The sequence below is a fragment of the Pleuronectes platessa genome, chromosome 15 (genome assembly GCF_947347685.1).
Source record: "Pleuronectes platessa chromosome 15, fPlePla1.1, whole genome shotgun sequence".
NCBI lineage: Eukaryota > Metazoa > Chordata > Actinopteri > Pleuronectiformes > Pleuronectidae > Pleuronectes > Pleuronectes platessa.
Genome location: NC_070640.1, coordinates 12,587,192 through 12,600,058, shown reverse-complemented (window position 1 = coordinate 12,600,058; position 12,867 = coordinate 12,587,192).

Genomic DNA, 12,867 nt, shown 5'->3' with positions numbered 1-12,867 from the left:
TAGTCTCTCTTTCATATCCAGGTGGGGAGGTGGATGCAGATTTCTGCCGCAGCCGATCTACTGAGTGTTTTTAATTAGTTGATATCCACAGTGGAAGGCCCAGTGTGGTCGGCTTGTGCATGAGCTCGTGATCAGCTTGGCGAGCGAAGGGTTGGAGAGTGTAGCTATACCCCCCCCCCCCCCCCCCCCCCCCCCCCTGTGACAGTGCTGGGCTAGTGCCATCGCCATGGCGATGAGGGGAGTGTGTGCATGAGATGTGTATGTGCGTGTGTGTGTGTGTGTGTGTGTGGCTGTGTGTCTGGGGGGGTTCGGCTGAGGCCTTTCATTATTAATGTGCACCGCGGCGTCCTTACCTCCTCTGAGCCCGCACAGCTCACTGCCTGACCTGCCATCCAAGGGAGAGGGAGGGGGGGGGGGGGGGGGGACTGAGATAAAGAAAGAGAAGTGAGCCAGAGAGAAAGAACGAGACGACCAGCATAGAGTGTGGAAGCAGAAACCACTGTAGAGTAGAAATACTCTCGCCGACTCTTCCTCAACGCTCACACTTGAAAAAGAGACACGAGACGACTTGCGCCAGATTAAGATTTCCAGCTGGGGAGAGAGGAGGCTTTGGGTGTGGTGGTTGCAGGTGAGCGTGGCTCCTGCCTGCTGAGGTGAAGCAGCCCGGGAGAGCAGTGGCGTGGAGGAAGGGGGAGGGGGGCGCGGGGGCGGGGGGTCAGGTGGTGGTGGCGGCGGCGGGGGGCTGTCTCCATGCAGAGGGGTGCACGGCTTGGTGAGCAGGCCTGTCACACTGGGAAAATCCTGGAATCTTATCACCGCCTCACAGACACTGAGCCGCACTGATCTACTCACCCTCGTTGCCAGCAGACATGCCCTTCCCCCCATCCAAATGCCCCTGCACAGGCTGGCCCCCTCCTCGGCTCGGCTGCCACCTTCTTCGAGACGAGGGGAGATAGCAGGAACTGATGCAGTCCAATTGTCGAGGAGGGAGGAATGCTGCCCGTAAAATGTGGCCAGCGTGAAGTGAAAAAAACACAGTGAGTTATTAGGGCCAGGGCGCTGAGGAGCCGGCGCTGACCCTCGTTTTACTGGTCGACTGTTAAATGTAAATCAACTCCCAGAGACGGACGTAATGTGACACGAGGAAAATAAAGAGACAATTTCCGAAGTGTTGTGTTACCAAACAAGTTGTTGTCTAGACGGTTTAGACTCACTGAATGAAAATACACTTCATTCTCGATGGACAGTGACGATGATTAAAATAGTGGGAATGTTATTAGTTAAAAAGTTATTACTAAATAAGTGACATTTAGATTTATTTCTGATTATTTTTGTGATTATTTTTGTAATGCAGGAAAAGGAGGAAAAAGTTTGTTGCCTTAGCGTTCACTTTATTTTTCTCTCACTACTTGTTCTACCAGGAAGTTACAACAGCAAAAACAAAGACAACAGACTTGCACAAGTTGTTGTGCAAACAACACTACAACACAACTCTGTCCTTTTTAAATTATATGCATGTAAATCCACTTTAGCAGTTTTGTATAACAGTCTATGTAATTCAATGGTATATGAAGAAATATACGGATTAGGCTACGAAACTCTTCTACTGCGTAATTGTAAACAGGCACAGGGATATTATTGATTACACATATTATCTGTTCTGTGCTGAGCTCTGTTTGTGTGCACCACAGAAATCAGTACAGTTACACTCCTGTAAAATACTGATCAATTCAGATTCATTCAAGTTCTAATCTCGTTACTTCATGGACAAGATAACTAACAATAACAACAGCTGTAGCGATCCTCAGGTTAAATAAAATAAACTGATAGGACGCTGTCACCAAACTCTAGCGTCACTGCAGTGGGGGATCTATGATTTTCCTAAACCAGGGGCCATAAAGGGGCCACAATTTACGCAGAGGGGCCAATTATATGTCCAACATCCATGCACACGTCCTGATTCAGCAAGGTGCACTTTGAAGTCAATCCTTGTTTGCTGTAAGCTCTGTCCCTTTGACCAAAACAACTCATCACTGAATATATTTTGAAAAGTGTTCCCCTGTTCCAGCACAATGTGTTCTTCAAAAAAGTTTCGGAAAGGAAGTAATCTAAATATTTAATTTAAATATTTTGCTAGTTAGTGCCTTTTTTAAAGGCAACTGGCAGATGAGAAAACTGGCAACTAAAGAAAGTGCAGCAGATACTTATATATATATATATGTGTGTGTGTCAACAATTAATGTCGTTTTTGAGCATGGTTAAACTTACTTGGACAAACCTTCTTGGTTGAGTGAGGAAATAAGACACATTTTTATGTTTTTATGTGTCTATCGAGGGACCACATGACATTTTATCTCATGAGAATAAATGTGACTTTTGCAGTGACATTAGAGCTCAACGCGTTAACTAGCTGAGGGTGAATCTCCCTTTGGTTATGAGTGATTAAAATGTTTACTCTTTCAGCCGCTGCCACCACCACAGGCCACCCACACACCTCTCCACACACACGTACAGTTTACTGGATGAGAGAAGATTCCTTCAAGCTGTCAGGGTATTAGTATCAATTTGTTGAACTCATGCAAACAGATATTACAATATTATTACATTAACCAATCCACTGCATCATTATTCTAAACAGTAGCATATACAGAAGCTGATACAAAGCTCTCACAAGACTAAAGTCTTACACTTCTGAATAATCTAGAGTCAAACATTGTGCGCATACGTTGGAATGAATACACAATCTATCTTAACCCAACCTGGAGTTGTGTTAGAATCACAATGACCTTTCATTCAGCATTTGATTGACCTTTTTAACCTGACGCACCAGATAGTTAGAATCATGAGTATTTTTGCTAATATGCCATAAAAAAGAATTAGAAGCTGTGATAATCTGTATTTGGTGGAGAGCTGTTCAGTTTCAGTCTTTTTAACTTCTCGTTCCAAGTGGTTACTATTAACTCTTAAAGAGAAATCAAATAAGAAGCTCAGGGCCTGTTACATTGGAATCATTGTAATAAATGCTGGTCCACACCTGCAATGCACAGAACGTAGAATTCACCTTCATTCATAGAATTGGACGTAAGCTGACAAATAACCATATATCTTCTATATTAGGTATCAAATAATGAAATATATGGTCACTGAGAAGAAAAGTGGACGATTTACTGTTTGTTGAATGATCCGACATTTGTATTTGAGATCTTCTGCTTTTCACACACTTATGTTTTTTATTTGAATATAAAACCACACAGTGACCATTAGTATTTTTGTAACACAACATGAAAAATAGTTAAGGGCAGTCTGATACATCTGGAAATCAATAAAACAAGTGATAACCGAATCTGGCAGATTAATTGCCGGCAGATTTCTCTCCCTCCATCAGTTTCTACTGTTGGAATATATTATTGATAAGCAGCGGAGCTTTAGGGATGTCTGAGAGCATGTTCATCAGAAAGAAAATTACAGAGGATCAGCACAATTTACGAGTGACCTTGCTCAGGGGGGCCTTTAAGCCATTTAGCTCCTCTTCGGGTTTTTTCAAGCTGTGTCCTACACCTGGTAAAACATCATCCCGACTCTATTGGAACAACCGGTGTAATCAAAACCACTCACAGGTTAATTACTCCCATTGTTAAAATAACAATTAACACAGAAACTTACCGGGCCTGTGCGATCAAGAAGGTTAATAGAGAGTAACTTGTTGCCGTGACCCTTTAAAAGGCTCCTTCAGTGCCCGTCCAACACGGACACGTTTCAATCACGACGGACAATAACAGACTTTTCACAAGCTGTGAATGGAAATCACATTGTTAATTTGTGGGTAATTACTTTCAGTAAGACACACTTTTGGTCACTTTAATATACAGTGCACTAGCATGGAAATAACATGTTCTTCAATACACATTAAATAAACCCAGTTGTCTGTAATAAGGACCGTTATCAGAGCATTTAATGCGATGTTTTCAAACCTCAGTAGCCGTGGACGCTGCTGCCAGGACATTACACTATTACCCACTGTTAGATCCTGATGGGATTTTATTGGAAAGTAATTTACAGTGTTAGTACAGAACTGCACTGCAAAATAAAGTCAAACCAATGCGTTATTTCCTTTAATCCTCGTTAGAGTTTGTCAGAAAATAATAATGAATGAAATATAATTTCTAGTTTCGACTAATTTGATAGTAAAGTTTGTTACGTCCTATTTTGCTCTCTAAAATAACACACTTTCCATCTTAACTCATGAAGATGTATTCAAACCCCTGAATTATGAAAATCAAAATATACAAGGACCTGACTCTGAACCAATGGCACGCTGCCTTATAGGTCAACCAGTAGAACGAGGCCGTGTCTGACGAGGGCTCATAGCTCAATCGCCAGGGTTTTAATATCCATTTGTTTGTATGCGGCCCGAGAGGCTCTCCTGCAAGGCTCGCTGCCAAAATCTCCCCCAACCTTGGACGACGCGAGCCGCGGACTCTGAGTCTGCGCTAAAGCTAAATAAATCTCAATAAATCATTCTCAACCACACGGGTGTTGAAGCGTCGTCTAGTAATGTTCTCTGCAAATAGACTGAAAGCCTAGAACGTAAAAAGAAGAAATAAACCAATAAACCAAACCGCAGATTTCATATTTTACTTGTAACTCCACCATAAAGGTGCACAAAGGTCAGAAGATCTCCTGCATGGTCAGAATAATTGTTTGGGTGTGCAAAAAACAGACACATGCTGCGTGCACACACACAATGAACAGAACAAGGGGCGAGGTTTGAAATTCACTCATGCACTAAATTATACACAAACATAAACACATAGACTTCCGAAGAGACAAAGACACACACACACTCTCTCATTCTCCCTCTCCTTCTCTCACTTTCTCTCTCTCTCTCTCGCACGCACACACACACGCACACACACACTCACACAAACACTCACGAGGACACGTAGGAACAGATTAAGTCCAAATCAATGGCTGTGGCTGGACTGGGAGAGAGATTTCACCCTGGGTTCTCGTTAAGGTCTGACACATGCGGCAAAGGCTCGAGGGAGTGTTATTACCAGGGTGATGGTTGATAAGACGCTCGTTTCTCCACGGTGCGTCCCACGGGAAAATGCATCGTGCAGCCATGGAAACCATAAGGCTAGGTGTTATGCTATAATTGGGCCAGCTTTTTTAACGGTGCAGCTGCACTGCCAGGTATGCCTCGGTCTTCAAATGAGAAATTATAGAGGAGCCGCGGCAAAGGAGATGCAACCGATTTTTCTAGAACCTTTTTTTATTTCCTCCTGTGCCTTTCCTTTTGGATTTTTGGGATCAAATGGACTTTTACAGAGAGGAAGTGACAAAAGGGACAATTCGGTTAAATATTAAAACAATACTTCCGCAAAATGAAGTAATTAACGTGACTTCATGAATAATTGTTCCCGTGACCGGAAGGGGTCCGTGTTTGATTGAGTGCGTTAACGTTCTTCTCTTCGGGCTGGATCAGGAAACGCAGCATAAGATGGAGGAAGAAGACCAGGGGAAAAGGAAGAGGAGGAGGCGGGGGGAGGAGGAGACGCCGGGGAAAGAAGGTCATTGGCCAATCCCTGCTCAGTCTCTGTAACTTGGTTGATTACGATCAATTTCCCTGGTATCGATGGCCTCCCTGGCCCTGAGCTACACTCCCTCCTGCATTTTGCATGGTACGTGCTTTGTGTACCATGACATGACTCACACTCCACCGCACCTTCTCCCCAATGCCTGGCTCTCTCCTGCACCTGCAGCCCCCCCCCCCCCCCCCCCCCCCAAGACCTGGCCTTGAGACACATCAACAGCTGGGTTCTTGATGAGGGGCGTTAAAAAAAAAAAAAAAAACTCCCCAAAATCTAGGTTAATGCAGCATCTTTAACAGGATTTGTTTGTGAGGTGTGAAAAGTTTGGGTGGTGTGCTGCAGCAGTGCAGGTGGAAGAGAGATCCCTTCTTTCTTCTTTTTTTCTTTCCTGTCTGCGCTGCGGAGAGATTGAGCCCTTTCGCTAAAAAAAAACCAGAGAGTCAAGGTGGAAATGATGAGATTGAGTTTGGTCGTGATGCGCTGGACCGCAAGCCCCAAATCTGGATGTGTTCTGGGGAATGCGAAACTGTCCTCCCTCCAGCATGTGCGAGGGCGCATCCCGCTCGCTCTATCTCTGCACACTTGGCACGCTCTATCCGAATTAATTGCATCTCTGCGAGGGGGAGAGCGAGATGGATAGAGAGGGAGAGCGAGCGGGGTTTAGTCCTTCTGTTGGGCTGGTCTTGCTACAAGGGGAGTCATTTAAAATTCTGCCTCCCATGCGGCTCCTGGTTTTTACTTTAATGACCCCCCTCCTCTCCCCCTGCTTCTTTTTTTTTCTTACCCCATGACTTTCGTGGATTTGGTGCTGCACACTCAGCTTCCTGTGGCTGCACGCCGCTGATACCCATCTTGTTTATGCATGTATACAACTAAATAATGCCTGTTTATTGACCGGCATCAAGGCCAGTGGTCACAAAATATTGTTTTGCGCCTTCCGACTCCGGATCTACTCCTTCTCCTCGCTCCCGTCACGAGACAGAAAACGCTCCACCTCCACCCCCGTAATCAACAATGCAGCAATCAACCGTCTGACTGTGTTGTCCATGTTTGTTTGTTACATGAGTGCCACCTATTCTGCAGGAAAATGGCTCCAGCACCTGTTGTCTGCGGAGAGGGATGTTAAGATTTAAGAAAGTATAACGCTTGGGTATCAAAAGCACGTGTGTAGAGGTTAATAATTCATCAAGTCACAACCATTACAAATACACTGACCTATTGTACAGAGGTCCACGACTAGAAATTGAAAGTATACATATGTGTGTGATTGTGTGTGTGTGTGTGTGTGTGTGTGTGTGTGTGTGTGTAGCGGAGGTAGCATAAGGCCCTGTGGATTTTTAACTGCCGCAGTGTTTACCGGGGCTACAGCGAAGCTTCATGAGGCACAATAGGAAATGGCCCCAGTAAGATAAAGCAGATCCTTCTGCATGATTTGCTGTAGGGGTCTTTCTCTCTCCTTCACTCTCTCTTTCTCTCTCTCTCACACACAAACATACACACACACACACACACACACACACACACATCTGCGTGTGAGGTGGGGGTTGAGTGGCGTGGGCTGTAGGACAGCGACGGCCCACAAGGTCAGAGTAGGCAGTGTATATGGTTGTTTTTCTCAGTTTTTTCTCTCTCTCTCTCCCTCTCTCTCTCTCTCTCTCTCTCTCTCTCTCTCTCTCTCTCCCTCTCTCCCTCTCTCAGTGGTGGAGCTGCGCGCTGCCTCCCCAGGTCTCTCATCTGGTCAATACCACCACGCAGCTTCTAAAGATCAATGCAGGGTCAATACCTCTCAGACGCCTGCCTCTTTGTGCTCTCACTGATTTAGCTACCACCTACCCAGGCCATCTTTTTTTCTTTTTTTTTTACTTTTTCTTTCTCCCTTCCCTGATTTTGTATGACCTCAGCTCTCACTTAAATATGTGAACCTGCTGAAATTAGAGTCGCGGCGATAATTCTGTGGGCCGTGATCGCACATTTTCTGCCAAACAGCTTCAACCCCCGCCCCTTATCAGGCACGTGTTATCAGGTATTGTCTGCAGAAATGTACAAAAATGTTCATGTTCTAAAAGAAAAATTAAAAAAGGTATTTTCATTCCAGAGTGAAGCCATGAATCATGATAGTGTGACGTACCAGCTGAACAGTGCAGTTCTGCAGACTTCCTCAGTGATAACGTTATTCTAATTCATGTTTTTTCAGGTTCAGGCCCTCGATAAGAACTCATTCTGAAGACGCCTGCTCCACCTGTAGACGGGGCTAGGCTTAGTCTAAAAAGTCCAGACTCTACCATAATGGAGCTTGAGGCAGCTCATACAGGACAATCAGTCATGCATGCTATCAGCTGACCCATGAGCACGCAAGTTACAATCAGACTGACAATAAGTCGGTCTGTTCAAGCCGGAGTGGCTCACGCTCTTTCCTGCAGCACTTTCACAGATCTGTTACTTCTACCACTGATCCTGACCACGACCACGACCGAGATGATGATTGGTGTTTGTGAAGATTTCCTGCACAGCTCCTCTTTCTGTCTGTGCTCCTGCTGGTTTTAACACAAAAAAACAGACTTTGAAAAAACAGGATATAATGAATCAAATCTATAATAAATAGTAATAAAACTATAATCTCAAGTAAGCTTCATAATTATTATGTAAGTGAAAGCTTCAAGCCCCCCCCCCCCCCCCTTTCCAGACAGAATGTACATAATTTGCTCTGGACATTTTTCTGTAAAGTGAACATGTCAGACTTGGACAATCTCCCGATTCTTTCTTCATATGTGAAAGGAAAACCCTAGAAAATTTCCAGAGAATGTTCCCCAACATTTGTTGACGTTTAAACCTGTTAACTGCTTTAAATATCCATATTTATTTTAAAACAAGGCCCTCCATAAAGGTTCTTTGGACACTCTCCTTTACTTTGATACAAATATACAAAAGATGCAACAATCTCTCTCACTATCTCAGAATAATATATTTACAGCAAGCATAATAATGGAAATACAGCCACACTCCACATTTAAAGAAATAGCTACAGCTTTCTGATTTGTGGAAAGGAATTAAACATCCCAACCCTTGTTCCCAGCAAATACACACCACCCTCCTCTGAACATGAGTGAGAAAGATTCCCCACAGATGACCAGAGTTTAAGGATGGCAAGGTTTGTACTCACCTATTTATATTCAATCCCTGATATGGTTTTAATATGTTGGTCGTATCATTATTTATAGAATTGTGTCTAATGAGCCATTAGCACTATCGGGGCTGTTGTTATTAGACTGAAGCTGTAGATTGACGGCAGTTTGACATCTGTTGTTATTCCATAATTAAAGGCAAGTTTTATGATCCACAGAACAACTCACATTATTTATACACAGACAAATGTAACAGAAAAATAGGACGGCATTATGTGTCATGATCTGCCCCTCTGAGTAACTTCATAGGGAGACTATGCTTCCTGTTTTATTTTGAAATCTCTAACCTGTATTTTGTTGTTTTACTTCCTGTTTTATTACTTTCACCTGTTGCCCATATTTCCTATACATACATTTTGTATTTAATGCTGCAGTCACAGACGTTGAGCGTAAACAAAATACATGGTGACCACAAATCCTTTCACACACACACGTAGATTTGAAAGTAACCAGCTACTTGTTAATATTAGGTAACTTTTTGGCATAAATTTACATGAAAAACAGGTTTTCAGACATGATTATTTTAATTAAATACTGATAAATATACTTCTGGTAAAATGTTTGGTTAAGAGTTTACAATTTATTGTGTACACTGCCGTGGATGTCGCCATTGTTGTTTGATGTCAGACAGCGGCTCCTCCGAGAAGATGGAGAGCGGTGTACCATTGATCCTTTTCCAGCGGGAGGTCAGAAAATCTGTTTTCTATGATGTGTGGAACGTGACATAAATCTGAATTGTCCTCACTCGGACTGATTTGTTTGTGTGTTTGTTCCCCAGAGTTTAACTTTGCAACATCTTGAAGTCTTTGTTTATGTTCATATGTTTTTTCCGGTGCATCAGCCTGCAAGCAACTGGCCAACTCAGACTGCACGCTAGTGTAAATTTTTTTTTTGCATTTCAACGTTGTTTTATTTAAAACCCAATTTTTCTTTATTCCTTATTTTGAAAAGCTGAATAAGTATGATTCATTGATAAGACACAAGGGGGAAAACAATATTTTTCAACACTGAATGAATCACAAACACAAGCCAAACACAGTAAGCCATTAAAAAACACCCACAGCTCCATTTGGCTTCTGCTGGAGACTCAATACTCTTTACTAAAAAAACTGGTAGAAATAAACAAACAAACAGTATTAAAACTGTAATTTGACCAAATGTTGGCACCGCAAAGATGATCTTGATTTAACATGACTATATTTAGCTCCACAATTCATTCATCGTCTCTAATTAGCAGAACAACACAAAGAGTAATGATGCAAAACAACAGCATGAGACAAGAGAGAACAGGAACAACAGAGGTGCCAGTCTAGCTGACTCGTGAGGTTCATCAGGTGGCTTATAAAATGCTGCATTGGTGTGAGAGTCCCAGTCAATAACCTCAGATGTATTTCACAACTTTTTTAGGATATAACCTCAGAGTCCACACTACCACGTTTGAAACGGCATCAACTCTGCTTCGCCTAGCGTCCACACTTCTCCTGAGTTTGGAAAAGCGGGTGGCCCACTTTAGTTAAAAACTTCGGGGCAGCACGATAGTCGGGACGGGCAGAAACAGAGAATTGTGTAAGCGGTGACCTAGACACTCACAACCGCTTGCTGACGGGGTCTTTTCGGGTCATGACATAACCTCCGCTGATTCGTCAGGCTCCTATCGAATGACCCTCTTCTGGAAGAAAACAAGTGACGCCTCTACCAGTGTAGAACACCACTAGATAATCAATTAGAAGCGTTGCTGACCCCGTTGTCTCCGCTAACAGCTGTTGTGCATTTAAAATCGTTTACAAAGATACAGCTGTTTACGTGAGCAACAATTCAGAGTTGTCACGTTGATACACATTTTCAGGTGTGTTAGTTTGGACGGGGTTTCAAACTTATACTGAGCCAAAACCCCCATATGGACAGAGATTGTATTAGTTTGAAAATGCCATAGTAGTATGGTAACTATACATAGCCACAGTAAATAACCTCAAGTCTATTTCACAACTTTTTATAACAATATTAATATTACCTTTATTTCTATAGAACTTATCTAAACAAGGTTACAAAGTGTCACAAAATCCATGGCTAAAAATTAATGACCTAAAGGGCAGTTAAATTTTAAGCCCATCTGCCTCGGCCGGATGGAGTGAGCAGAGAAGAATGGCGCAGAGGAAAGAGGTGGGTGGCAAAGAGGGGAGAGAGGAGAGAGAGGAGGGACAGTTGTAAAACCATCACATTTAATCTCTGTCAGACTGGTTTGTTCTAATGAAAATAATAATCTTCAGTTTTAGGAGAGTAACATCCGGGTCTGACACAGATCCTCGTTTAACCCAGGTTTTATTCTGTAGTTTACACAGTAACAGATGTTCTTTAAATGCGTCGCCTGAAGCTGTGTGTAGTTTCCGTAGTTTACAGAGGCCCCTTAAACGCATCACCTTCAAACGATCCGTCGGTGCTACAGAGCGGCTGCTGCTGCTGAACACGTGCACTCGACTGAATAGTTTGGAGGGAACCTAAATAATGTTGAGGAGTTGAAGTGGGACAGACGCAGGAAACTACCAAACTACTTTGGGAGAGAAGTTATCGTCCAGTGAAACTACCATGTGTGTTTCATTCCTAATGGTGAGGATTATCCAGGTGAGTTCACTGCTTGACTCAGTTGATGAGCCTTAAAACTTTCTTCAGTTGTATGTTACATTGTTTCAGGTAATAAAATCAGTGAGGATGTTCTATCTCATGTGAAGGGAATATACTGTAATTGATATTAACTCGTTCAGTGCCTGTTCTAAACCTGCCTTCTCTCTGGGCCTGTGTTAAAGCTCTGCAGCTTCTTCAGAATTAATCCTTGTCATTAGGAAGACAAGCTGTTCTGCAATGTACCGGCTCTTTGTGTTGTTTGTGCGCTGCATGTTGTGAGCAGAGCTTTTGATTCACAGTCTTCTGTTCAGAGTGAAGTTAAAAAAACATTGTGTTCATCCTACCTGGTGTATCTGCAATGGAGATCTTTGTCCTTTGAACAGCAACGATTTAAATGAAAAGCATCAATTCATACCCTACCTGTTTATACCTGTTAAGCAATGCTAACTTTTTATATTTTATATGAAGACGTCATAATGATGTCATTTATACCATATATTGTCAAAAGACTGGATCATCTAAAAAAGCTGTAGATTTTCTGTAATGTTACCGAGAAAGTGAATGCAGTAATACATGGTCTAAAATCTGTTTCTGACTTCATAGTAACTTCTTCATAACACAACTTCTTCATATAGCATCATATGATAGGGAATCATTTTGTGATTCATATACCAGTTTTTAGATTGGTCTATATTATTTGTAGAGACATCTTGAGCAATATGTATTTCTGTATTCATCTTTCCTGACCTTTGACCCAAAGTTTATCACTTGGCGATGATCTCCTATCTATGGATCCCCCCACGCACAGACACACACACTCACACACTCACACACTGCCCCCTGGTATATAGTGTGCAGAAAGTCAGCAGATCTGATGTGTGAACACAGCAGGGGATCCCCCGCTGGATTAATAATGAAAAAAAGAAAAAGAAAAGAAACATCTCTTGAGGAAAAAGCAGCGTTTGTAGCTGTAAGACCTGATGCTGTGGTGTCGATGTGCTGTAAACAAAATCACGATCTCCGCAGCAGAATCAATAGTTCACTTCCTGCTTCTGCCTGCTGCACCATCTCTCACCTGAATCCTGTGGAGGATTAGTGGCTGTTGTGAACGCGTCTGATCAGAGTCTCTGGCTGCGTTGATCATGTGTGAAAGGCAAACTGTGGAGAGAGCCTGGAGCCTGTGGAGAACTGAAAATGGCTTTTTATAAAATATTTGGAAAAACAATTTATCCTATGAAATGTTAATTCAAATGCAAACAAGGATAATATCCTTCATGAAATTGCGAGCATGCCTTTTGTAATTCTCAGAATTTCTCTTTAATGGGCCCAAACCACAAATGCTACCGTCAAAGTCTTTTAAGGCAGTTTTGCTGGGAGCAACACGGCACTTCCAGTCGTTAGTGTCTTTCTCTTTGGTTTTTCTTATTCCCGAACAGCCGACAGACCCTGAGCCATTAGAGGGGATATCTCAC